The following is a 26,588-nucleotide window of genomic DNA, read 5'->3' as shown; positions in this document are numbered from 1 at the left end:
ACAAATGACTACTCTAGACCAATGATTCTGCTACACATAGAACCAAATTTAATTAACTTTTATTTGATTTTCTATCTTGGCAATAAAATTGGATGGCTAACTGATCTTCGATATATTTAATCATGATTAACCTGGGTCAGTAAAAAGGGTGACTATTGTGGTTAAGCTTGAACAAGTCTGCCCAAGGGTTTCAAGATCATCTTGTACTAAGGACTTCAATCAATTCTTGGAAACAAACAGTTTCATGATCATCTTTTGCTAGAGACCATGCTTAAAAGGCAAACCTTAAACTTGAATAAATCTAGAATCATAAATTACTACCCTCATGTCAAGCAAAATTTTGAAAAGAGATTCAAGTTAAGCAACTTTAATGTTAGAGAGTCAAATATGTCTCAGAATCCTTTGACCAAGTAATTATGCCTCTGAAAAATATCTATCCCATGTAAATAACCAAAAAGAATATGTACATAAATTTGTCCCTCACTGCATTACTTATAATGATGCAAAATTAGAAACAAACCAACATGGAGCATGGACTAATGTAAGATGCTAGTAATAGGGAAAACTGGGTATCAGGTATATGGTAAATCTGTACTATCTTCACAATTTTTCTATAAATCTAAAACTATTCTAAAATAAAAAGTTTGTTTTAAAAATTCAATAATTAGAAATGATGTTCATGAAGAATGTGTAATAATATAGAAAATTCTTGAGAAAAGAGAAGGGTGTGAAATTATGCAAACATGCAAAAACAATGTGTACTGGAGACAACTTATAGAATGGCAACATGAGGAGCTCTGCAGACTCTCTTCCAGTGGAGAAAATATTTTTTCTATATTTTCAGATGAGAATATTTTTTAAAACTACCATTAAAACCAGCCATTCCAGAGGCTTTACCTGGAAATTGTCCTAAGAGCATACAGCAAAACAAAGAAACATTTATTCAAGAAAATCTACTCAATCTCAATAAGAACAGTGAGAGACTGTGTCATTTAAGCCACCAGCCTGATCCCTCCCCACATTCATTCCAGCTCAGTGTGATGAAAGCTCCATCTGGGTGGGTGCAGCCAAGAACACAGATTTTTCTATCCTTCAAATTTTAGTTGAGGGCAACAGTATCTCCCTGGGATGGGCAGGCCACAAGCATTCCTTTCCCCCCACCCCCAGTGCCATGTTACAGAAGTTCTAGTCTAGGCAAAGGTGACTGAGAGGTATGGGGCTCTCTTCCTCCAGGCCTTCTTGTAGGGCAGAAACTCTACCCCAGGTGTGGCAGGCTGAAAATACTGGGGCCATGATTACCCTCAGCTTAGCTTGCTCATAGGGTAAGATCCCATATTGGAGGAGGCAAGCCAAGAAGACCAAAAGTTAACACACCCCTGCCCCACACCTTTCTCATAAAGTAAGGGTGTCACCCCAAGAAAACTGGGCCACTGTCCCCATTCCCAGGTCCAGAGCAATGTCACAGTGGTTTGACCTGGGGGAGAGGCAGTTTGTAAGAATAGAGAACTCCAAAGCTCTCTCCAAGGGAACTGATGGCATGGTATGAGGAAACTCAAGTTTAATAGTAAACTAGCCACAAGCTTACCAGGGAGAACCAGGGAAAGAGACAGCTAATAAATATTATTAGAACAAACCTCAAAGACTGGCTTCAAAATCTATTCCTGCAAAGGGGCCTGAATTTAACTGGATCAGACTGTGAAGCAATTTATGTCCTGGAAGCATTGTTGAAAATGGGCAATCAGTTGGCAATTAGTGGAATTGAATAGATGAGTGTGAAATGTACGGAAGAAAATAGCATAACAAAGAGATCAGAGAGATTGAAGAAAACCCTGCCAAAACCACTTTCATCCAGGTGACTGTTTCATACCCAAGGATGCACCCTCTGATTAGTAAAATGAGAAGCAATGCACTGCAAACAAATGACTGAACAAAGAAGCAAGCAAACAACAACAAGTCCTGGTGGTGGTGGTAATCAGTATCCAGAGTTGCTAGAATATATTACCAAAAATGACTAGTTTTCAGGAAAAAAAAAATATGAGACATGTAAAAAAAATAGGAAAATGTGACCCATATATGAGGAAAAAGGCAAACAAAAGAAACTATGTGTGAGAGGGCACAAATGTCAAATTTAACAGGCAAAGATTTTGAAGCAGCCATTATAAATACATTCAAAGAACTAAAGAAAATAATATCTAAAGAGGTAAAGGAAGATACGATGAAAATGTCTCATTAAATAGAGAATACCAATAGGATACAAATTATAAAGAAAAGAACAAAATGCAAATTCTGAGTTTGAAAGTACAATAAATGAAATGAAAAATTCACCAGAGGGATGCAAAAGTAGATTTGAACTGGCAGAAGTATCCATGAACTTGAAGATATAATGAGAGAGACTGTGCAATACAAAGAACAGAGGGGGAAAGTATGAAGATAAATGACTGAGACTCAGAGAAGTGTGGGACACCATTAAGTGCACCAACATATAGATAATGAGAATAGCAGAGGGAGAGGGGAAAGAGAAAGGAGCAGAACAAATATTAGAAGAAATAATAAAAACTACCCCAATTTAATGAAGCAAATTAACTTACATATCTAAGAAGCTCAACGAACTCCAAATGGGAAAAGGGTTTATTTTAAAAACATAAAATCATATAAAATAATATTTATAAAAATGTATTCTTGGGTGGTACAGTGATGGCTCAGTGGTAAAATTCTCACCTGCCATGCCAGAGACCTGGGTTCAGTTCCTGGTACCTGCCCATGTAAAAAAAAAAAAAGTATTCTTGCATTTGTAATATATAGAGATGTAATATGTATATCAATAATAGCATAAAAAAGGGAAAGAGGGTGTACATCTGTATAGAGATAACATTTTTATATTTCAGTAGGAGTAAATGGTGTAAATCTGAAGTAGATTTTGATAAATTAAGATGTATATGGTAAGCAACTACTAAGGAAATAACTAAAAATATATGTGGTGAAAAAAATCACTAAAAGTAACAAAAATATTAAATGCAAAGAAAGCAGTAAAGGAGGAACGGAAGAGCAAAAAGACACGAGACATACAGATAACTAAAAATAAAACAGCAGACACAAAGTCAAATACATCAATGTGTTAGTTTCTTAGCTGCTGGAATGTGATATACCAGAAATGGAATGGCTTTTATAAGGGAATTTAATAAATAACGAGTTTATAGTTTTAAGGAAGTGAAAGTGTCCAAATTAAGGTACCAAGAAGAGGTTACCTTCACTCAAGAAATGCTGATGGGTCAGGAGCACGTTTGTTAGCTGGGTAGTCACGTGGTCCCTTGCTCCTGGGCTCTGTGCTTTCAAAACCTCTGTCCCTGTGGGGGTTCCTCATTTTGCTTCTCCAGGGCTGGCTTTTGTCTCTTGTCTTCCTTTGACTCTCTCCAAGTTCTGGCTTTCCTAACATCTCATGGCAACATCAACCTACAGTTCTGAATTAGGATTAAAAGAAACAGCTACCCCCACAAGATTGAATCTGGATTAAAACATGGCTTTTCTGGGGCACGTAATCCTTTCAAACCAGCACATTCAATAATATTAATTAGATATAAGATCAATATACAAAGTATCAATTGTATTTCTGTACACCAGTAATGAGCAATCACAAAATGAAATTAAGAAAACAATGCCATTATAATAGTATAATAGTATCAGAAAAAAGTAAACTATACAGAAATAAATTAGAAAAGAAATTTAAAACTTTTACATTGAAAACTGTAAAATAACAGAAATAAAGTAAGACCTAAATAAGAGTAATGGCATCACTATGTTTTAACAATTAGAAGAAAGACTGAACAGACAGTGATAATTAAATGCAATGCATGATCCTCCATTGGAGGAGAAGATGTTCAAAAGGACATTATTGGGACAATTGAAAAAATTGATGTTCTAGTTTACTGGCTGCCAGAATGCAATATACCAGAAATAGAATGTCTTCTAAAAAGGGGGAATTTAATAAGTTGCTAGTTTACAGTTCTAAGGCTGAGAAAATGTCCTAATTAAAACAAGTCTATAGACATGTCCAATCAAAGGCATCCGTCCAGGGTAAGATACCTTGGTTCAAGAAGGCCAATGAAGTTCAGGGTTTCTCTCTCAAGTGAGAAGGCACATGGTGAACACAGTCAGAGTTTTTCTCTCATCTGGAAAGGTACATGGTGAACACAGTCAGGGTTCCTCTCTCATCTGGAAGGGCATGTGGTGAAAATGTCATCACCTGCTAGCTTCATCTCCTGGCTTCCTGTTTCATGAGGCTCCCTGGGAGACATTTTCCTTCTTCATCTCCAAAGGTCACTGGCTGGTGGACTCTCCTTCTCATGGCTATGTCGTTCTGCTCTGCTCTCTCTGAATCTGTCATTCTCCAAAATGTTTCCTCTTTTATAAGACTCCAGCAACTTATCAAGACCCACCCAAATAGATGGAGACATGCCCCTATCTAATCCACTCTTGATTAAATCACATCTGCAGGGAGATGATCTAATTACAGTTTCAAACATACAATACTGAATAGGGATTAGAAGAAAGAACTGTCTTTACAAAATGGGATTAGGATTAAAACATGGCTTTCTAGGGTACATACATCATTTCAAACCAGCACAGTTGGAATAGAGATTGTATGTTTTATATCAATGCTAATTTATTGAATTTTATAATTAATGTGGTTACATAAGTGAATATTCTTGTTCTTAGGAAGTATACATGGAAATATATATATGTATTTTTCCTAGACTTTTTTTTTTTATTAATTAAAAAAAGAATTAACAAAACAATTAGAAATCATTCCAATCTACATGTACAATCAGTAATTCTTAATAACATCACATAGTTGCATATTCATCATTTCTTAGTACATTTGCATCAATTTAGAAAAAGAAATAAAAAGACAACAGAATAAGAATTAAAACAATAATAGAAAGAAAAAAAAACAAAAAAAACAAAAACAAAAAACCTATACCTCACATGCAGCTTCATTCAGTGTTTTAACATAATTGCATTACAATTGGGTAGTATTGTGCTGTCCATTTCTGAGTTTTTATATCCAGTCCCGTTGTACAGTCTGTATCCCTTCATCTCCAATTATCCCTTCTCTTTTTTTTTTTTTTAATTAACGGAAAAAAAGAAATTAACCCAACATTTAGAGATCATACCATTCTACACATGCAATCATTAATTCTTAACATCATCACATAGATGCATGATCATCATTTCTTAGTACATTTGTATTGGTTAGAAGAACTAGCAACATAACCGAAAAAGATATAGAATGTTAATATAGAAAAAAAGATAAAAGTAATAATAGTAAAATCAAAACAAAACAAAACAAAACAAAACAAAAACCTATAGCTCAGATGCAGCTTCATTCAGTGTTTTAACATGATTACTTTACAATTAGGTATTATTGTGCTGTCCATTTTTGAGTTTTTGTATCTAGTCCTGTTGCACAGTCTGTATCCCTTCAGCTTCAATTACCCATTGTCTTACCCTGTTTCTAACTCCTGCTGAACTCTGTTACCAATGACATATTTCAAGTTTATTCTCGAATGTCCGTTCACATCAGTGGGACCATACAGTATTTGTCCTTTAGTTTTTGGCTGGATTCACTCAGCATAATATTCTCTAGGTCCATCCATGTTATTACATGGTTCATAAGTTTATCTTGTCTTAAAGCTGCATAATATTCCATCGTATGTATATACCACAGTTTGTTTAGCCACTCTTCTGTTGATGGAGATTTTGGCTGTTTCCATCTCTTTGCAATTGTAAATAATGCTGCTATAAACATTGGTGTGCAAATGTCCGTTTGTGTCTTTGCCCTTAAGTCCTTTGAGTAGATACCTAGCAATGGTATTGCTGGGTCGTATGGCAGTTCTATATTCAGCTTTTTGAGGAACCGCCAAACTGCCTTCCACAGTGGTTGCACCCTTTGACATTCCCACCAACAGTGGATAAGTGTGCCTCTTTCTCCGCATCCTCTCCAGCACTTGTCATTTTCTGTTTTGTTGATAATGGCCATTCTGGTGGGTGTGAGATGATATCTCATTGTGGTTTTGATTTGCATTTCTCTAATGGCCAGGGACATTGAGCATCTCTTCATGTGCCTCTTGGCCATCCGTATTTCCTCTTCTGAGAGGTGTCTGTTCAAGTCTTTTTCCCATTTTGTAATTGGGTTGGCTGTCTTTTTGTTGTTGAGATGAACAATCTCTTTATAAATTCTGGATACTAGACCTTTATCTGATATATCATTTCCAAATATTGTCTCCCAATGTGAAGGCTGTCTTTCTACTTTCTTGATGAAGTTCTTTGATGCACAAAAGTGTTTAATTTTGAGGAGTTCCCATTTATTTATTTCCTTCTTCAGTGCTCTTGCTTTAGGTTTAAGGTCCATAAAACCGCCTCCAGTTGTAAGATCCATAAGATATCTCCCAACATTTTCCTCTAACTGTTTTATGGTCTTAGACCTAATGTTTAGATCTTTGATCCATTTTGAGTTAACTTTTGTATAGGGTGTGAGAGATGGGTCTTCTTTCATTCTTTTGCATATGGATATCCAGTTCTCTAGGCACCATTTATTGAAGAGACTGCTCTGTCCCAGGTGAGTTGGCTTGACTGCCTTATCAAAGATCAAATGTCCATAGATGAGAGGGTCTATATCTGAGCACTCTATTCGATTCCATTGGTCGATATATCTATCTTTATGCCAATACCATGCTGTTTTGACCACTGTGGCTTCATAATATGCCTTAAAGTCAGGCAGCGCGAGACCTCCAGCTTCGTTTTTTTTCCTCAAGATGTTTTTAGCAATTCGGGGCACCCTGCCCTTCCAGATAAATTTGCTTATTGGTTTTTCTATTTCTGAAAAATAAGTTGTTGGGATTTTGATTGGTATTGCATTGAATCTGTAAATCAATTTAGGTAGGATTGACATCTTAACTATATTTAGTCTTCCAATCCATGAACACGGTATACCCTTCCATCTATTTAGGTCTTCTGTGATTTCTTTTAGCAGTTTTTTGTAGTTTTCTTTATATAGGTTTTTTGTCTCTTTAGTTAAATTTATTCCTAGGTATTTTATTCTTTTAGTTGCAATTGTAAATGGGATTCGTTTCTTGATTTCCCCCTCAGCTTGTTCATTACTAGTGTATAGAAATGCTACAGATTTTTGAATGTTGATCTTGTAACCTGCTACTTTGCTGTACTCATTTATTAGCTCTAGTAGTTTTGTTGTGGATTTTTCCGGGTTTTCGACGTATAGTATCATATCGTCTGCAAACAGTGATAGTTTTACTTCTTCCTTTCCAATTTTGATGCCTTGTATTTCTTTTTCTTGTCTAATTGCTCTGGCTAGAACCTCCAACACAATGTTGAATAATAGTGGTGATAGTGGACATCCTTGTCTTGTTCCTGATCTTAGGGGGAAAGTTTTCAATTTTTCCCCATTGAGGATGATATTAGCTGTGGGTTTTTCATATATTCCCTCTATCATTTTAAGGAAGTTCCCTTGTATTCCTATCTTTTGAAGTGTTTTCAACAGGAAAGGATGTTGAATCTTGTCGAATGCCTTCTCTGCATCAATTGAGATGATCATGTGATTTTTCTGTTTTGATTTGTTGATATGGTGTATTACATTAATTGATTTTCTTATGTTGAACCATCCTTGCATACCTGGGATGAATCCTACTTGGTCATGATGTATAATTCTTTTAATGTGTTGTTGGATACGATTTGCTAGAATTTTATTGAGGATTTTTGCATCTGTATTCATTAGAGAGATTGGTCTGTAGTTTTCTTTTTTTGTAATATCTATATATGTATTTTTAAAGACTACTTTACCTGTTGGGAGAGAGGAAGACACAGACTGGGTACATTCTAAAAGAGGATGCAGGAGATTTTGAATATCCTATAGCAATTCAAGTGAGGAAGCTTATCAGTACACAATAGAAGTATTGAAGAAATGTTCTAAAGACACATCCGGAGTTTGGAGATAATTATAGCGTTATCAATCCATAGAGCTGTTCTTTGACTTGGAACTGCCCCATGGCTGGGCGTTCTTCCTTTAGATCCAGCATCTAGGCTTTTCTCAAATATCACATTCTCAGTAAGACCTTCTCCAAAGGTCTTTTTTTTTTTTTTTTTAAAGCAGCACCCTTTCTCTGCCTCAAGTCGTACTAGTCCTTATCAAAGTACACATGACTAACTGAAATTATCTTGTTCATTTATTTGTTTGTTTCCTTGTTCACTTTGTTTGTGCCCCACTAGGGTATCGCACTGTGAACAAACACGTTTATCTTATTCATCACTAGATTCGTAGAACAATGAACCCTTTAGAAAATATTGTTGACTGACTAAATAAATGGGCTTACAGTTATGAAAAAATAAAAAGGAATGAAATAGTGATACATGGTACAATATGGATGAATATTGGAAAACATTATGCTATGTGAAAAAAGCCAGTCATCAAAGATCACATATTGGATTTATATGAAACGTCTAGGATAGGCAAATCTAGAGATAGAATGTGGATTAGTGGCTGCCTATGGCTGAGAGTGGAGACTGGGGAAAATGCGGAGTGACTGCCAATGGGTACGAGTATGATGGAAATCTTCTAAAATTGTGAGATAGTTGCACAACTCTGAATATTCTAAAAACCACTGAATTGTACAATTGAGTGACTTGTGTGGTAATGATATGTGTATTATATCTTAATAATTCTTTAAAAATTTTTGTATTGAAAAACGCTAGAAGGAAATACACCAAAGAAATACAGTGCTTATGTGTTTTTTTTAAAATGTGGGCTTTTACCATTTCCCACTGGCTTTATATTTTCCAAATTAAAAAAAAATGCATTCTTTAATTAGGATTTTTTTAAATGGGTGTTTTATAAATGAGATAAATATAATGATTTTGTTAAAAGCCAAAAGGAATCTACTGAAGAACCTTGAAGTAGTTTGGGAATTTCTGAGATGACTGATGCCAAGGCTGTTCCTGAAAAAAAGGCCTTCCCATAAGAGGTAGTGAATATTTTATAGCTTTTTGTTTCCTATTTTATGTAACAAAATTCACTTTGTAGGAGATTTATAAAACAATTTATGAGATTTCTGGAAAGTTCCTCAACCTTTTGAGTTTCCGTTTCCTCATTTGTAAAGTTGTAGAGTCTAATAGCACTTACTGCTAGGTTGTAAGATAATTAAAAAGATATAATATGTACAGTCTCCCAGCTTATAACCAGCTTGAATACTAGTTTCTTTTCCCAGTAGAGTTAGTATTTGAGGAGAATTTTTTCGGGCACTGTATTTATCAGCATTTCCTTGGTTGCAAGCAATTGAAGCTCAAAACAAACTAGAAGAGGCTAAGAGGGGTGTGTTGGCTCAGGAAACACAACTGGGAAAAGGGTGAGGTGGGGCAGGGGCGTGAAGGAGATTGTCCCTGGTGGTCTCAGGGATGCCCAAGACAGGACTCCAGGGTCACTGAAGACTCTCTCCATTTCTTTTCTCTGTCTCCTTACATGTTAGCCTCATTGACCTTTACTGCACCCCAGCTTCTTCCACATGGTGAGAAATATGGCCATCGGTACTTCCACACACATTCTTCCAGCTCAGCCTTACTGAGGAAGAAATCTTTTTCCTTAGCTGAAAACCCTCGGGTAGGACTCTGATTATCTCAGCTTGGGTCATGTGTCCACCTCTGAGGCTAGGTGTTTGGGTACTAAGTTACAAAGACTGGCAACTCCCACTAGAGCTATGAGGTTGGAACTGAGAGGGTTACAGTTCTTTAAAAGAAGAGGTGCATTGATTAAGGCATGTATAACAAAAATTGTCAAACATTGGCATTTGCACTTCTATTCGCTGCTGATGAAACAGAGATACTGCATTTCCATAGAAACTGATAACTGTATTTCAGCTCTCATTACCTCCTTGGCTGGAAGACTATGTGCGGTGCACAACCTGTACACATGCATGGTGGCTCTGCACTCCCCAACCTCTACCTTCATCCCAACAGCTATCAGTTGAGTAGCATCCCAGAGAGGGCCTTATAAGCAAAGAGTTTATGTTTAGAGATGAAACCTCACCCAAACTGGGAATGACATCTATAGTGGTTTGAAGCTGTACGTACCCTGAAAAAACATTTTCCTAAATCTAATCCATTCCTGGAGATATAAGTACATTGTAAATGGAACATTCTGATGAGGCTACATCAGTTAAAGTGTGACTCACCTCATCAGAATGGGTCTTAATCCATTGGAGTCCTGAATGAATACAGAGAGAGAGAGAGAGCGAGCGAGAGAGAGAGAGCCATGGAAGCAAGAAGCTGAAATCAGTGAATCCTAAGAGCAAAGGCTCAGACACTGCCATGAGCCTTGCCATCTGACAGAGGAGCTAGGATGGCAATCAGCCAGCCTGAGAACATCGGTCTTTGAGAAGAGAACATTGCCTTGATGCCTTGATTTGGACATTTTTAAAACTGTGAGCAAATGAATTCTCATTGTTGAAGCAGACCCAATTCATGGTATTTGCTAGAGCAGCCTAGGAAACTAAGAACCTCCAGCTTGATAGACCATTGAAGTAATTTGCCAGAGAGAGTATGAATCTGCACTGTGGAAAAAAGACTGGAGGGACAATCTTAAAGCACATGGTGACTGGTGGATTCTACGTGGATTTGTTGATTGGTAGGGTCCAGTAGCTCTCCCTGCATTTTAGAGGAAACTTGTGTCCAGTATGAGCAGGACAGGAGCTCTCTATGTTGTGGCCCACCTCAGGTACAGCTGGATCCTCATGGGACTGTGATGATAACTCAGATACCTCACCTGAGAGTGGCTCCAGCAGGAGTAGGGCAAACAGAGCCTCAGTGTCCAAGCCCCAGCTTTGGTCAGTTGCTCTTCCAGGGAGGGTTGTCAGAAGCAGCTCCAACAGCTGTGGTGGCAGTAGTAGCCATAGCAGTAGTGGCAGCAACAACACAGAAGCCCCTGAAAATGGTGACAAATTCCCTGACGTGTCATCTGCCTTGTAAGCAGAACTATCCCAGGAAAATAAATCAGAAACTCCCTATGGTTAGTAGAACCTCTGGTACCCATTTGTAAGTATGATTTTGCACCCACCCCAGTGGCTTGCAAAGGATCTCCCTCAATTTCCTTACAGCAACAAACTTTCCCTTTCTCTTAGATATGTTCAGAAAGAAGCGGGCTGCCCAAGAATGCTTTCCGGGTCAGATGGTTGGCTGCCTCTTCTCTTTAGTTAAATAAAAGACGCCATCTTCAAAGGACAAGGAGGTGAGTCCATCTGGTCTCCCTGATTGCACTGGCCAGGGGAGTTCCAGCCAAGTCCCAAGGTTTAGCTATGTGGACAGTTAGCTCATACTACCCGGAATCTACATCTGGCTGCCAAATGCACCTTACTCGGGCCACCCACATACACTGGATCCAATAAGCAACAGCTTCAGCATTCTCCTGGCTGAACAAAGAGGGTGATTGCCACAAGCAGGGCAATTGTTCTATTGGCATTGCCATCAAAGGCCCCAGCCAGTTCTCTTTTGTCTGTCAGCTGCTATTCAGAAGGAATAGGGAAGAAAAGCAAGCTGATAGATTTCTTGGAAAGAATCATCTGTGGACATGGGACGTTTGCTGTAGTGCTGAGCTAACGTGATTCTAATAACAACTTGTAAAGCTACTTAACATGGAGAACCTTACCAACACATACGCCAAAATGTCACGGTGCCTGGTTTAATGGGGATGCTATTTCCCAGATATAGAGCTGCCGAGAGTTGAGTCATCTCTGCCTATGTGTAATATGGTCTGTGAACGATGTTTCAGGGCAGGTTTAACATGGATGTGAAACTTCTTACCCTGTATCAGTATTAAGAACCAGTCATCTTGTCTTCAGATAACCTGCTGCAAGAGCCTCCTTCCCTGAAAACAAGGTTTTCTCACCCAGCCGCATGCCCATCTCCAGTCACCAATGGAAATGGGCTCTTAACACCTTCACATACATGACAGCTTTTTTCTGAGCTTGTGCAGGGCCTGAGCAGGGGTTGGTGGGCAAAGTCTTCGCCAGCAGGGAGGACTGTTTTACTACAAACATGCTGTAAGATTGCTGCTATCTTAGTTTGCCAGGATGCTGTGACAATACTATACAATCGGTTGGATTAAACAACAGGGTTGACTAGTGCATGGCTTTGAGGCTAGAAATCCAAAATCAAGAAATTAGTAAGGTTTGCTTTCTCCCTGAGATCTGTGGTGCCCTGGTGTTGACTGTTGGCAATCCTTGGGGTGCCTTGAGTCATGTCTCTGCCTCCCATCTCATGCTGCAGTTCACTCCTTTCTGGATTCTTTTACTGCCTGGTTGTCCCTATAAAGCCCTCAGAAACCTGGATTAAGACCCATCCCGTTTCTCTTGGGCCATATCTCAGCTAAAATTAACTTCTTCAAGAAGTCCTATTTATAACGGGCTCACACCCCCAGGGATGTGGATTAAGATTAAGAACATGTGCTTGTTGTAGTGTGTAATTCAGTCCACCATGGTTGGTGTGTGGTGATAATAAGAAGCCATCAGACTTTTAGTTAAGATTTCTAGAGACAGCACACCCCTTATAGGTGAGTCCATTGGGGACATCGCCCACCACTATCTTGCTTCCCCACTGTTCACCTGAACCATCTCTGCACCAATTCCCTGACCTGTGCCTGATTGCTTCAGATCCTGTTTCTGGGCTTAGGTCCTCTTGGCAAGCAGCCAACCTGAATTCCTCAGGCCCTAAGATTAAAGACAAGAAAGGGAGATAGAGAGATTTCTCTGAATTTCCACTACCCCTCAAAAGAGTTGGTGCAGAAAAATGCTCAGTGATTGAATGATTTACTGAATAAAAGTAGAGCATAAAAACGGAGCTTGACAGATGTGGTATAGGGTTGGAGTTACATAAGATCCTTCTAACAATGCAAGTAGATTGACTTACACCGAATTGGGAATCTTTTATAGAAACACTGTAGTATATAAGCCAAGTTCTTTAAGAGAGCATAATAAATTTGATGTTTCCTTTCACCTGACTGCATCCCTGAAGAATATTCAATGTTCAACACCCGCACATACATGCACACTTAGAGGCATATACACTGACACTACCATTTCCTGAAAAGATTCAGCAGTAATGTATTTTAGGCACTGCTAAGCAATCTAAATAGAAGACTACCAGGTTGCTTTTTTTTTTTAAAGAAAACTTCAATTGAAGTGTAACAAACAGAGAGTGCACAAATCATGATGTCAGCTCAATGAATTTTCACATACTGAGACTCATAACCACATCCCAGATCAAGAAACAGAATATACCAGCTCACCAGAGCCCCACTTGTGTCCAATTCCAGTCATTGCATACTTTCCCCAAAGGTAACCACTGTTCTAGATTCTACCACCAGAGATTAGTTTTGCCTGTTTTTTGAACTTTTAACAAATAGAATTATAGCACTTAAGCTCTTTTGTGACTGACTTCTTTTGCACAAAAATACGTTTGCATGATGCATCCAATTCGTTGTGTGTCACAGTTCATTCATTTTCATCACTACACAGTATTCCTTTGTATAAATATGTAAAAATTTGTTCATTTTACTATCAATGGGCATTTGGTTGTTTCTTGGTTTTTGCTGTAATAAATAGTGCTTCAATAAACATTTTTGCACTTGTTGTTTTGTGCACATAGGCATGCATTTCTTTTGGGTATAAATTTAGGAATGGAATTGCTGGAGCAATGGGTATCTATATGTTGAGCTTTGATAATCACCAATTCATATTCTAAAGTCCTTGCACTATTTTATTGTTTGAGTAGTGTGGTAGTTAGATTCAGTTATCAACTTGGTCAGGTGATGGTGCCTAGTTCTGTTGCTGTGGACATGAGCCAATGGTACGTGAACTTCATCTGTTGATCATTACATTACAGTCAGCTAGGAGGCATGCCTGCTGCAATGAATGATGTTTGATTTAATTGGCTGGTGCTTAATGAGAGAGCTCAATGTAGCATAGCCAAAGCAGCTCAGCCTACCTCATCTCAGCACTTGCAGCTCAGCCCAGGCCTTTTGAGAGGCAGAAAGAAATCACCCCAGGGAAAGTTGTTGGAACCCAGAGGCCTGGAGAGAAGACCAGCAGATATCACCTGTGCCTTCCCATGTAAGAAAGAACCTCAGTTGAAAATTAGCTGTCTTTCCTCTGAAGAACTAATGAAATAAATCCCCTTTTATTAAAAGCCAATCTGTCTCTGGTGTGTTGCATTCTGGCAGCTAGCAAACTAGAACAAGTAGTGTGTAATAGTTCTAGTTGTTCTGTATCTTACCAATACTTGATATTGCCTGTCTAGGGCATATGGTGAAACCTCTGTACTCAATCTTCCAAGTGGTAGCTCATTTGAAATCACAAATTCTTTTTTTCTCCTGATTTTTTTTCTGCTTTTCTGATCTTTATGTTTCCTTTGCTGGATCCTCATCCTTTGCCTACTCTTTACATGTTATTTTTTTTCTTAAGGGGTTCATCATCTTCCTTTATTATTCTTCCTATACTAGACATTTCATTCAGCAAATAGTGGGTCCCTACTATGCATTGGGCATTATGATAGGTCATGAACAAAACGGTCATGTTCCCTGCCCTTCTGGAGCTTATCACCCAGAGGGGACACAAGAATTTAACAGGTTAAGTCTCATAAATGTCTGTTTAATTACACATTGCAATAATGGAATGAAGGAAAAGAAATGGGTACCATGACAGGAATCTGAGGACTTAATTTGACTGGAAAGTTTAGGAAGAGCCTCTTTGAGGAAGCTGAGACAGAAAGTTGAACAGAAAGCAAAGGGATGGGTTGGGGACATAAAGGATCAGCATTTGTGAAGACTCAGAGAGGAAAGTGCTTGGAAAATTCAGAGACCATGGGAAGGCCAATGTTGGAACAAAGTATCCTGCTGTGAGTCTAGAGGAGAAGGCTGTGGAGCAAGTTGCTACACATGTGGGATAGCACATGGAAATACAGGCTCAGGCATAGCAGAAACTCTCAGTAAATGACCTCTTTATGACATACAGCACAAAGGGTCCAGAAGAGTGGGGAAAGAGATCCCATTATGACCGATCTCCCAGGAAAGCTAACTGCTTGGGTCAGGGTTGGTAAATGGCAGCTCCATATGTCCCACTTTGAGTCTGAAAAGAGAAACAAGTCAAGATGGGAGTTTTCTGCCCTGATAAGCAAATGGGACAGCTTGTACCCAATTCAAAGAATGGGCAGGCCTTTTCATTAGACCTAACATCTCCCCCAGGCTGTGGAATGGAAACAAATTGAAACATCTGCACACAATAGAAAAGAGTGTGTGCATGGTGGTGGTGGTAGGGGTTTGAGGACTAGGAGTTGGCTTCTGAGCTTGTATCTATGACTTCCCCAACAGTGGCAACAGATAGAACCCATGGAGCCTTGTAGGCAACGTCAAGGATTTTATTTTTTACAAAATGAGAACCCATTGAAAGGATAAAGGGGTATAGAGTAGAGTGTTTGCATGACCTGGTAGCTGGGTGGGGAAGGGATTAAAAAGAAGCAAGAGTGAAAGCCGGAGACCAGTTAGAAGGCTATCTCAGCAATCCTGAGAAGAGAGAACCATGGCCAGGAATTGGACAGTAGAGTGGAGATGGAGAGAAGTTGTCCCAGGTGAGAGCAAATTGGTCTCAGAATGGTCAAGATTTGGTGCTCCTCTGCAGGTGGTAGGTAAAGGGTGAGGGAGAAAGAGTCGATAGAATTGTTTCCCAGGATCATGACCTGAGCAACTGCGGAGATTGAGGATCCATTCTTTTAGTTGGGGTGGATTGGAGATGGGCAGATTTGGGTATGAGGAGGATCAAGAGCTTTGAGCAAGTAAAGTTTTGTCATACTTCTGAGATATCCAGGGGACATGTTGTATGGACTATGCGATGCTGAGATAATGCTTTATCCTGGATATTTTCAATCTCAGAGATTTGTTTTGCCCCAGGCCTCTCCACTCACTGAAGGTGAGTCATCCCATTGCTTCAGGGGAAGGCAGACACAGCTGAGAACAAAGACACTGAGGATTAGCCTTGCTTTCAAAATAGATGACTTTTTGAAAAGAACACAGAGAAAAACAAACGTTGGAAAGTAGAATTTTTCATTTTGGGGAGAGAAAAAAGGATCTGTGATTTCCAAGGAGGCATAACTTGGAGGACTGAGCACAGTTTTTACATAAGCTCCAGAGGAGAGAGAAATGAAGGATATGACACAAAGGCAGTTTCCCACCACACAGGAAGGCAATAGGCAACTCCTGGCAGAGGCCAAGAGCCTGGAATTAGAGGAGAAAGAGGGTAAGAATGTTTAGAAGGACTGTGAGAATTGGTGCCAGCCAGGAATAGTAAAACTAGTGGGAAGAAAATGTGCCATCACAGAAACCATGGAAAAGAAAGTATTTTAAGGAGTGAATAATCTACCTCAATAAATGCTGCTGAGAGATGGGGTAAGAGGACAGGTAGGAAGTCTCTATTGGATTTATCATGATGGCAGTAGCCTTAGCATGAGCAACCTCAGTGCTGTGGTGAGAGCAGAGGAGAGAGTACAGTGGATTGAAAGATAAATGAAGATGAGAAAATAAAGTTGTTTTGGTGGACAACTCTGTAGAAACTTGGATGTGTATGAGAGAAGAGAAAACATTATTTGGAGAAGGATTTGAGATCAAGAGCAGGTTTTCTAAAGAAGCAACTTCCTAGAGCATGTTTGAGTACAGAGGCCGTCTTAGTTTGCCAAACATACACCACACAACGGGTCAGCTTAAACAACAAGCGTTTACCGTCTCTCAGTTTTGAAGGCTAGAAGTCCAAAATCAAGGCATCAGCAAGGCCATGCTTTCTCCCCTAAGTTTGTAGGGTTCTGGTGCTGGCTTGCTAACAACATTGGGGCTCTTTGGCATACTTCTGTGTCTCCCATCATATGGTGATGCCTCTGATCTTTCCTTCTGGCTTTCTAAGACTTCTGTCTTCTCTTTATAAGGCTTCCAGTAATATGAGTTAAGGCCACTATGACTCTGTTGGGCCACACCTATATAGGAGTTCAGAAGATCCTAGTCACAAATGAGTGCACACATTAACTGATAATGCATCTTCAAAGAGTCCTAATTACAAATAGGTTCTTACCCACAGGAACCCGGATTAAGATTAAGAACCCATCTTTTATTGGGGTAAATGACTCAATCACCACAGATGGATGGGTTGAATATGTAGGAACTAAGTGCCTGTGAAGGCAGGCGGGGATGGCTCCATCCATACCCTCAGCTGCTTGTGGTGGCCATGAAAATGAGCTCTCGGATCTCCTGCTGTGGGCTCTGGGGAGTGTTATTAATGGACATATGGCCCCTGCTGCCTTTCTGGATCCACCCCACATTTGTGTTGCTACTGCGCTTCCCACAGGCTATTCAGCTAAGGACAGGACCATTCCTGCAGTGACATGAGGACTCCATGTAGTCCTGGCCAGACCTTTCTTGGAACTATGCTGCACCCTGAGACTCTTTCTGTTCTATCTTCCTTGCCCCTCCGCTTTGCAGGTGCCAGACCTGTCTGATGGTCTGAAGTCTCTGTCTTCTCTGGTTTCCTTCTCTTTATCCTTCACATTTTCCCCAATAAATCACCGAACGTCTCATTCTGTCTTGACATCTGCTTCTAAGGAGGACCCAAAACGACACAGCTACCGATCCCCAAATCAGTATACCTTTACTGACCACATCTCTTTTGTGACCATCAGACATGTATATCTAACTTCCCACTGGATGATTTCAATTGGAATATTGCAGGGAGCCTGCTCGATTCCTCACCATTATCCATCCTCTCCCTCTTCCACTAAATACATAGCTTACATATGTGATCTTTAAAAATTACACATTTGGTCATGCAAGCTTTTAAAATGGAATCAGACTCACTACTTACCTTCTATTTATTCTACAATAAAGAATAAAATAAAATCGTCACCATGGTCTACAAGGAAGCTCACATGTGCCCTGACTCCTGCTCCCTTCTCTGACATCTCTATATTCCCAGGCTATTTCCTCTTTGGTGCCATTTCCCCTACTGCTCCTAGAAGATTCCTTCTCCAGATCATCAGATGACAGGCTCCTTGGTTCATTTCATGTTCTGCTTCATTGTCACCTCGTCAAAGATACCTTTCCCGATCACCTTATCTGAAATTATTCACCCCAATCTTATTCTTATCCCCTTATCCTTCTTCATCTTTTTATTGGCATTTATCTCTCTCTGAAATTATGTTCCTTATTTGTTTTTAAATTTTGGGCTCAATGAACATTTAAGTCAAAGAATGCTAATTTTTAATTTGAAAATACCTGATAGCTACCCATCACCTAGAGCAACACGGTCTGATAGAAATATAATGTGCACCACATACGTAATTTAAAATTTAAATTATTTAAAAATGTCTTGGAGGCCTTCCCTCACCACCCCCCCCATTAGGTCTTTAAAACTTAAATTTGAAAAGTGAGCAGGAATGGGTTTTGGCCATTGTGTGCAGCCAAAAAGATGAACATCCCCAAACAGCAGTAGCTTTCCATTGTAGCAAAGGGAGCAAGCTCACCTTTGTAGCAAAAGAGGCATGATTTAGCTTTAGTCAATCAACTAGTTGTATAAACCTGGGCAGATCACTTGGGTTCAGAATGGCAAATTCTATCTTTCCTGTCATTTTCTATCCATTGGTAGTGACAGTCTGGAGGTCGGCTGAGGAAAGGATTGTTAGGCTTGTCTGAGCCCGTTGGGATGCAGTGCCTCCATCAGTGTCTGCCCTAGGCATCACTGGAACTGGGCTGGATCCTCTGATTCCCACAGGACTCAGTTTTCTCCCCAGTCAAAGCTCTGCCAGCCCAACATGGATACCATGAGGGTTAAATGAAATAAGGGCTGAGAAAGGCTATGAAAGTCCAAACTGACACTAAGACTTTACTGGAGGAATATCTTCTCAGTGGGCCCTTAGTAATATGATGGGTTGGTGTGTGTTTGAGTCTGCACGTGGGCCCATCTGCAAGTGAGTATTTTACCCCAGGAGAATAAGAGGAGCCCAGGTCAATGTCATCCAAGAAACTGAGTCTAGGAAAATGCTTGGATGTTCCAAGCTCAAAATGTGGAAAATTAAGCATGAAGATTTAACCAGTTCGTGAAGTTTAAAAAAAAAAAAAAATGTCAATCGGACATTTTTTCCTTGAAATAGAGTCAATTTATTACATATGTATTTGCCCATATTTAATCTATATATTTTTTCAAAGCAATGGCCTCTTTGCAAGTCATTTTGGATTTTTCAAAGGCTCAATCTCTGCCGCTTCAGAGGGATTTGGGAAGGAAAGTGCAATTTTTCCTCTTTTATAGACCACTTATCGTTTGACCAAATTTACTTCTTCTTTCTACCCCAGCTTTTTTCTGGGTTTCTCCCTTTTCTACAGATGCTCAGGCCACCTCAGTGAATCTGCTATTATTGATTCGGGAAAAGGCTTTGATATTGCAAACCACAAGCTGTTACTCAGGAAACTATGACAACTTGGTATTAGCTGCAAATCAATGAACTTTTTAAATGCAGTGGAGGCAACAAAACTCACTTATTGCTAACCCTTGATAAGTCCACCCCTGGAACAGACAAACCTTTATCTTAACAGCTATATGATCTTTCCTGCTTTGATGGCCCCTTTGCTGCACGGATAAGGATTATGACAGATCTTAGGGGAGCTGTTGCCCTCTCTGGAAATATTTCGAAGGTGGATGGAGGGGCAAAAGGACTCTCTTTCTACTGGTGGGCTGTGATGGGCCAGCTTTCTCAGATAAACCCATTTTCAACCTCTCTTCTTTTCATCCCAGCTATTCTTTAGTGACAAAATAGATAATGATAACACATCAGGGGAGAGTTTAAGTCATGATGAAGTGCTCTTGTCCTGATTCTTTGGAGAGGGGATTAGGTCTCATTCTTCTGAGCTGTCTACAGAATTAGCTCTCTACCCCTTCCTTCATAGCAGGGGTGGTCTCTGTCTTTATGTTTCTCTCTCTTATCCCTTATTTAACAAAATGTATATAGCTGGGTTATTCAGACTTCTGGTATTTGCCCTTATTATTGTGACCCCTCATTTGCTTCGGTCATTTTCATCTGGAGTTTGACTGCAGACACTCTAGTATAATTTAGGAGAGCAAGAGGTGCAGCTTTCATGGGAAGATCCTTTGGAGGGGTGTGTGCAGAGCAGTACTGATCTCCTGCTGCCCATGTGTCACCAACCAGCAGCTGGGATGGCCTGAGGTTCCATGGTAACTGCTTGTTAAATTGACCCCCTGCTTGTCAGCATCTCAGATTTCTACCTGGCCAGGCCTTATCTGAGAGGCCAGAGCTTTCAATATGTCTTGGCTCTTTTCTTTATACTCTTTTCCCTCCTCCACTTTCTTCTTGTTTTGGACAGCACTTGTGAACCATTTTACATCCTCTTTTCTCATCTGACACTCTGGCCATTGCTGCAGCAACCAGGTGAAGGCTGATAGACCCCTGGTTCAGATGTACTGTATAGCTTTCACTTTCTGTCCTGGGCTTCTCTGGGACCATAGGCTTTGGGATGGCTGGCACTCATGCATGTGCCTCCTAAAAGTGAAAGGGAACTAACACCCTTGAGTACAAAATGTGTCTAATGTAAAAGGGGAGAAGGTTAATAAATATCCCTTTTCCCCTCTCTCCTGTGGACGATTCTGAGGTGCAGTTTACATAGCTTCTTGGAGATCATGACAGTGACAGGCTCCAGTTTTCCAGTGGTGAGGATCAAGGATTCTATTCCACCCACCTCTACCTCCCATCTCCCACCACATATTGTCTTTCCTCCTCTCCCATCCTCCATTTCTATGCCCTGGAATTGTCCCCCGAATTAACTGCCTATCATAAATCCTTGTCTTGAGTTCTGCTTTCCAGGGGGAAATTAGGTCCAAGATGGTCTAGAAAGCATACCTTCAGGATGGGTTCTGGAACTGGGATCCTTCTCTGGTAAGAAGACAATAGGGACCTCACTGATGGTGATAAGTGGAGTGATAGATAACTCATGACCCATGGTTGTATCACAGTTTTATAGACTCTCGCTGGGAGAAGAGTGGATTGAGGGGCAGCAGGAGGATGAAGCTTGGGCTTATGTAGTAACTGTGACACCTGGACGATATGGAGACAATGATAATTGTAATGATTTTCGAGCTGGTTGACTTTAATTGAGAGCTTTACAAGCTGCAGTGGACTTGATCTGTGTCAATTTATTTAAGCTGGAACTCTGTTGCCCAGAATTCTCTTTGCTGTGTAGTCTGATTTAGCTTTGGCCACATGTTCTTGTGTAAGAGCTGGAAGTTGACTATATTTGTTTTACAATCAGAATGACAGTGCAGGGTGGCAGGATCTGTTGTAGCTCATATACTTTATCACTGATCTTCTGGCTTACCTTGTCGATGAGCACAGGGGGGCCCACAACTCTTCTAGCTCCCGCCCGATCTCCTCCCTTAGCTTCTCTAACTCCTGGGCCAGACTGCCTGCCCTGCTGACTTCAGCCTTAGCACCAGGTGCAGAAATAACAACCATGTATCTATTGTACAACTAACTCCCACACTCAAGTTAGGTTGAATCCCAGTAATAAATTCCATATTCTAGATCATTTCTAGTAGTTCCATTTTTCTGATTAAATCCTGACTGATATAGAAGCTGTGAAAAAAGAAAATGTAGACTCAGGCCAGCTAACAGTCAACTCAAGCAAACTGCAAGTCAGAAAGCTCCCAGGGCAGTGAAGAGATTCATTTCTGATAGCTGCAGGGCAGTCTGTGCTAAACCCAGGCTCAGGAATCAATGGAAAAGGTGATAGAGCTGCAAAGGAGAGTTCTATCACAACTTCATGATGTCTCCTATGCCAAAGGCATAGGAAGGGGGAGGGACTCTGAATTCTGAGACATTTGGGTGGAAAAGTCTGAGAATCTTGGCTCCTCCAGTTTTCCTAATACTTCCGGCCTGGCAGAAAAATAATTTCTCCTTTGCTTGGGGAAGGCAGCCTTACTTTCCCTGGAGACCTGCAAAGCCGCAGATGATGATGTTTGCTTAACTCAAGATCTTCCCCCTCTTTGTCTCTTGACCGATAGTTAAAAAGGAAAAATTGCTCCTACTCTGGAAGGAAATAGCACACACACCCCAGTTGCAACACCTGGCTAAAATGAACGGGTAGTAACTGGGGGCAAAAGTAGATTCTGAGAAATACACTGACGATGGAACACCGCATCTTTAAAAAGCAGGAAGATTTCCTAAGATTTATCTTCCAGTTCACTAAATTTCTTTTCCCTAGTGTTTAATCTACTGTCCATCTTATCTTCTGATAATTTGTATGTCAGACTGTACTTTTATTTTTTCGTATTTTTATTTTTAAACCATTATTTGGCTCTTTTTCATTTTTTCCTAATTCATAATGTCCATCTTGTCTAATAAATTCTACTCCTTTATATTTAAAATTTTAAAACAGTTATTTTAATTTTAATTAAACAATTGTTTTAATTTTATTTAAATTATTTAAATTTTAAATAATTTCTTGGGGGTATAAATTCTGCCTTTTTGTCTCTATCACAGGCATTTATTTCTTTGTGTGATTTGCAAAGACAACTGGTACTTTGAATAAGTGTGGCTTATGGTATGTAATCAGAGAACAATTTTATTTTTATTTCTGCTACCCTTTCAAATTTTCTTAGTTGGACTAGTTTTTCCAGTGCCCTTGGATGAAAACTTGTGCAGGCCCTATGACTTTTCTATACTCTTGGGAAATAAAAGTTCTACTATCACTTTACATTGATAACACTGCCTCAAATATGTGTTTATTCCCATGTAATAATCAGCACTTCAATTTTCTTTCAAAGACAAGACACCCCCCCTCTCTTGCAGCAGGTTATCCTGGAAAGGGAGGTATGGCTGAATTCTTTAATTCCCCAATTCTCCTTTTCTAGTTCCAGATCCAAAATGCAATGGTTTTGGATCCGTCTGGGATTAGAAGAAAGATAAGGGGAGACTAGCGTTCCTAGTTGACTGGTACTGTCATAAGATGGCTCTGTGTTATCTAGGGCAGGCAAGTGTTTATTAGTTTTTCATTGGACATTGTCTTATTTCCTCACTGCTAGGATAAATACCACATAATTTGTTGGCTTAAACAATGGGAATTATTGTCTCATGGTTTGGAATGCTAGAAGGCTTGCTTTTCCCTCTGCCTGGTTCTTGCTGACTTCCAGCTTCTGGCCCCTCCCCATGCTTTCTCTTGGGTCTGAATTTCTTTGGCTTATTAAGGACTCTCATAACCTAGATCAAGGCCCACCCTCATGAAGTTGTGCCAAACCTTGACTAAAATAATATTGTCAAGAAATCCTATTTAGGATAGGTTCACCTCCACAGGAGAGAGGATCAAGGCAAGAGCATGTCTAAACTGGGTATATGATTTAATCCATCACAGGTGTGTTTGTGGGTTCTTTCAAGACTTTCTGTCCCTAGGGACATCTGTGTAGTGTTCCCTTCATGTAAGTGATACACATGCCTTTGACCCTTTCATACTTTTTTATTGCTCCTAGGAATTTGGTGGTATTCCGTTCACACCTCTAGGTGTACCTGTGACAGCTCTCTCTTGATGTGACCCACATTCAGTCCATGGGAAATGCACATATATTCTGTGCCCTCAACACATTCTGGAGGGTAGGCTGATCCCAAAACAGTTGTCTTGCGTTTGGTTTTTCTGTCCACAGCCTACAAGACTGCTTCTCGCCCATTGAATATTTCAGGTGGGAATCAGACAATTGTTCATTCTGTCTGCCCTTATCTTCCTCTATCTCTCCCCCTTGATGAGAGTGCATCAACAGCTCTCTCCAAAGAAATGTTTTGCCAGTCCTCAAGTCCTGCCATGAGAGTGAGCGATATAAGAGTCTTTTAACTAGTTCTTGACTATTTCCTTTGAAATTCCCACATGTAGTACTGTCCCACAGCTTACTTTGGAATCTTGTACCTATCAACATAGGATCTCAACTTTTAAAATCATTTCTCCTGAGAGTCCATCTAGTGTGAAAATGAATTTTCTTTGGGTGATTCACGTGCCCTGGGTTGCAGGAGTGTCCCATTCACCTGGTTCCGTATTTGCCCTTCAGATTTCATGGGTTCCAGTCTTGTGTTTATATTGAATTCTTGTATGTGGTTCCTGCATCTCGTGAGTGATTGCGAACTTGGACTCTGTTTCTGCAAATGGTGCCAACTTGGGATTTTGATTTCTCTCAGGAGACTCTTTTGCTACCTGGAACTTAGCAGACAACCCATCCCTCTAACCAGCTGAGGATATTTTTAGGGATACTGATTCATTTGTCTAATTTCTCCACCAGACTTTATTTGGTTCTCTTGAAGAATATTAAGGGCATTAGAAAGGGTGCTTTCATATGCAAATGATCAAAAAAAACCTCATCCTAAACTGGCTAAGGTTATGTCTGACCAAAGGGGGAAGGTTTTTCTGGGCTCAAATGATGTAACCCACTATTATTCCCTCCCCCCATTTCTCAGTTCTGTTTGCTCAGAGTTAGCTTTGTTCTCAAGAGAGCTTTCTGCATTTGGTTCCAGTTTGGCACTCAGCTACTCCCAGGACAGTAGTCCTCGCTGGTGATTTCCCCACATAGGGGATATTTAGCAATGTTAGAAGACATTTTTGGTTGTCACAACTGGTAGGAGGGGATGCTACTGGCATCTAGAGGGTAGAGGCAAGAGGGGTTACTAAAGACCCCACAGTGTGCAGGATGAGGCCCCCACAATAAAGAGTCACTCATCCCAAAATGCGAGTAGTGCTGAGGTTGAGAAACCCTTTCCTGTTCTACATACTTCCTCTTCTACATCCAGTGGGGAAAAGAGAATCTATATTCCAGAATCCCCTAAAAAAGTCCATAACGGATCCATTTGAAAAGCTCTAAGCACTTCTCTAAAGACACTTCCTCTGCCTAATTCCTTTGGATCTGGGGCCTTTTCTCTTTACTTTCTTCCCTCTCCTAGGTCTTTATTGTGTTAACAGACTTAGCTTCTCTGCTTAAATCTTCCCATTTTCTTAGCCTTTCTGTCATTAGTGGGTAGAGAAGGGAAGGTATGAAATTCACATATTAAGTCTTGCCTTTGTCATTTATTTTACATGGGTGAGAGCATATTATACACAACACACACACACAATTTTGGGTGTGATGCCTTTTTCCTTTGACATTGTGTGACAGACTTTCTCCCCATGCCATTAAAAACTCTTTAGAATAAGTATTTAAAAATATTTTATAATAGCTCATTATATAGAGAAATAATTCTTAAATTAATCATGATATATTAATTCTCCTTGAATTTGGTTTTTCAAAGTAAATTCATAGAATATGAGACTGGATTATTTATTTGGTCATTTCTTTGACTTTAACTGGGAGCAAAACTAACACAGGCCACTATTTGCTTTCTGTGAAACAGTCTTTAGACTAGGATTATAAAGACAGGGTTTCAACAGATAGTTACCAAATGATTGAAGACTGGTTGTATTTGAATTTACCTAGTTTGCTAAAAATACGGATTCCAAGGCCCTGGTTCAAACCTACCAAATCAGAATCTCTATTTATGAGACCTGAACAAAGGTCCCCTATCATTCTGATAAATAGTTAGGTTTTGGAACCATTGACCTTGTTGACCTAAAGGAGTGCTAGCTTGTTCTTTCCATAAATTATCATTCTTAAATACTAGTTATTATAATAATGCTTTGGAATTATGACACCCAAATGGCAGTTGTAGTGGATCTTTGTCATTTTTCATGGCCATAGAGAGAACCCCTTTCTTTGCTCATGGAGATCCTTTTTTTTAGGTCATCGTTGAGGCAAAAACTACCTTGTTTAGACCCTAAAAATAGTCTATGCTTGTTTTCCTAGTGTCTCTTGAAACTAGGGGCCAAGCAAGTGACTGAGGCTCTGCCAACCAGATATATCCACTGACTTAGGTTTCAGAGTTACAAAAGTACAGGGACAAGGGGCTTTTTCCATACAAGAGGCAGCACAGTGCTGGCAAGATGGAATTCCCCATGCTGATGTGGCAGAGGGGCCAAATGAAGTGTCCAGAGCTCAGGGTCAGTAGCAATGGTTTCTTCTCAGCTCCATTCTGTGGTATGGTTTTAGACATTATTTCTAGAAACCGAACCTCAAATCTTGTTCTCCATCCCATGATGATTCCCTGAATTAACCAATATCCTTAAAATAATGAACAGACAATCCCTCAAAACAAACAAACAAACAAATCCCTCCTTTTCTGATTGATCATGCAGAGTGCGCTTCAGGTGTTTTTTGTTTGTTTGTTTGTTTGTTTTGCAGTCAAGAACCCCAACTAGCAATGTAATGATGAGCTTTCCGGATGGGCCTATTTATGTTTTCAGTGAAATAATAGACATGTATTTTTAGATCCCAGTTGACAAAGATGACTATTCAGGAAAGTTGTAAAAGCCTGTGCTTTTTGCCTCCAAAGAAGGGGTTACCTGAGCTTTGCATGGAGGTAACACACAGGGG

The 26,588-nt window shown here is 39.9% G+C and overlaps 1 long non-coding RNA gene across 16 annotated transcripts in view; it reads left to right on the top strand.

Annotated features, from left to right (window-relative positions):
• Window positions 1–26,588, top strand: part of LOC143667142 (uncharacterized) — a 142,311-nt gene that overhangs the window by 59,685 nt on the left and 56,038 nt on the right. For 13 of the 16 annotated variants that reach the window (XR_013167883.1, XR_013167885.1, XR_013167886.1 and 10 more), the window contains one exon: window positions 11,181–11,287. The exons of 2 other annotated variants lie outside the window; for them this stretch is intronic. This is a non-coding gene — a long non-coding RNA (uncharacterized LOC143667142). Of the gene's footprint in view, window positions 1–11,180; window positions 15,679–26,588 lie in introns of all 16 variants that reach the window. One more of the 16 variants, XR_013167875.1, reaches the window with a different exon arrangement.

The sequence above is a fragment of the Tamandua tetradactyla genome, chromosome 23 (genome assembly GCF_023851605.1).
Source record: "Tamandua tetradactyla isolate mTamTet1 chromosome 23, mTamTet1.pri, whole genome shotgun sequence".
Lineage (NCBI taxonomy): Eukaryota > Metazoa > Chordata > Mammalia > Pilosa > Myrmecophagidae > Tamandua > Tamandua tetradactyla.
Note: the sequence above shows the minus strand (reverse complement) of the source record. Positions and strands in the feature narration are given on the sequence as shown.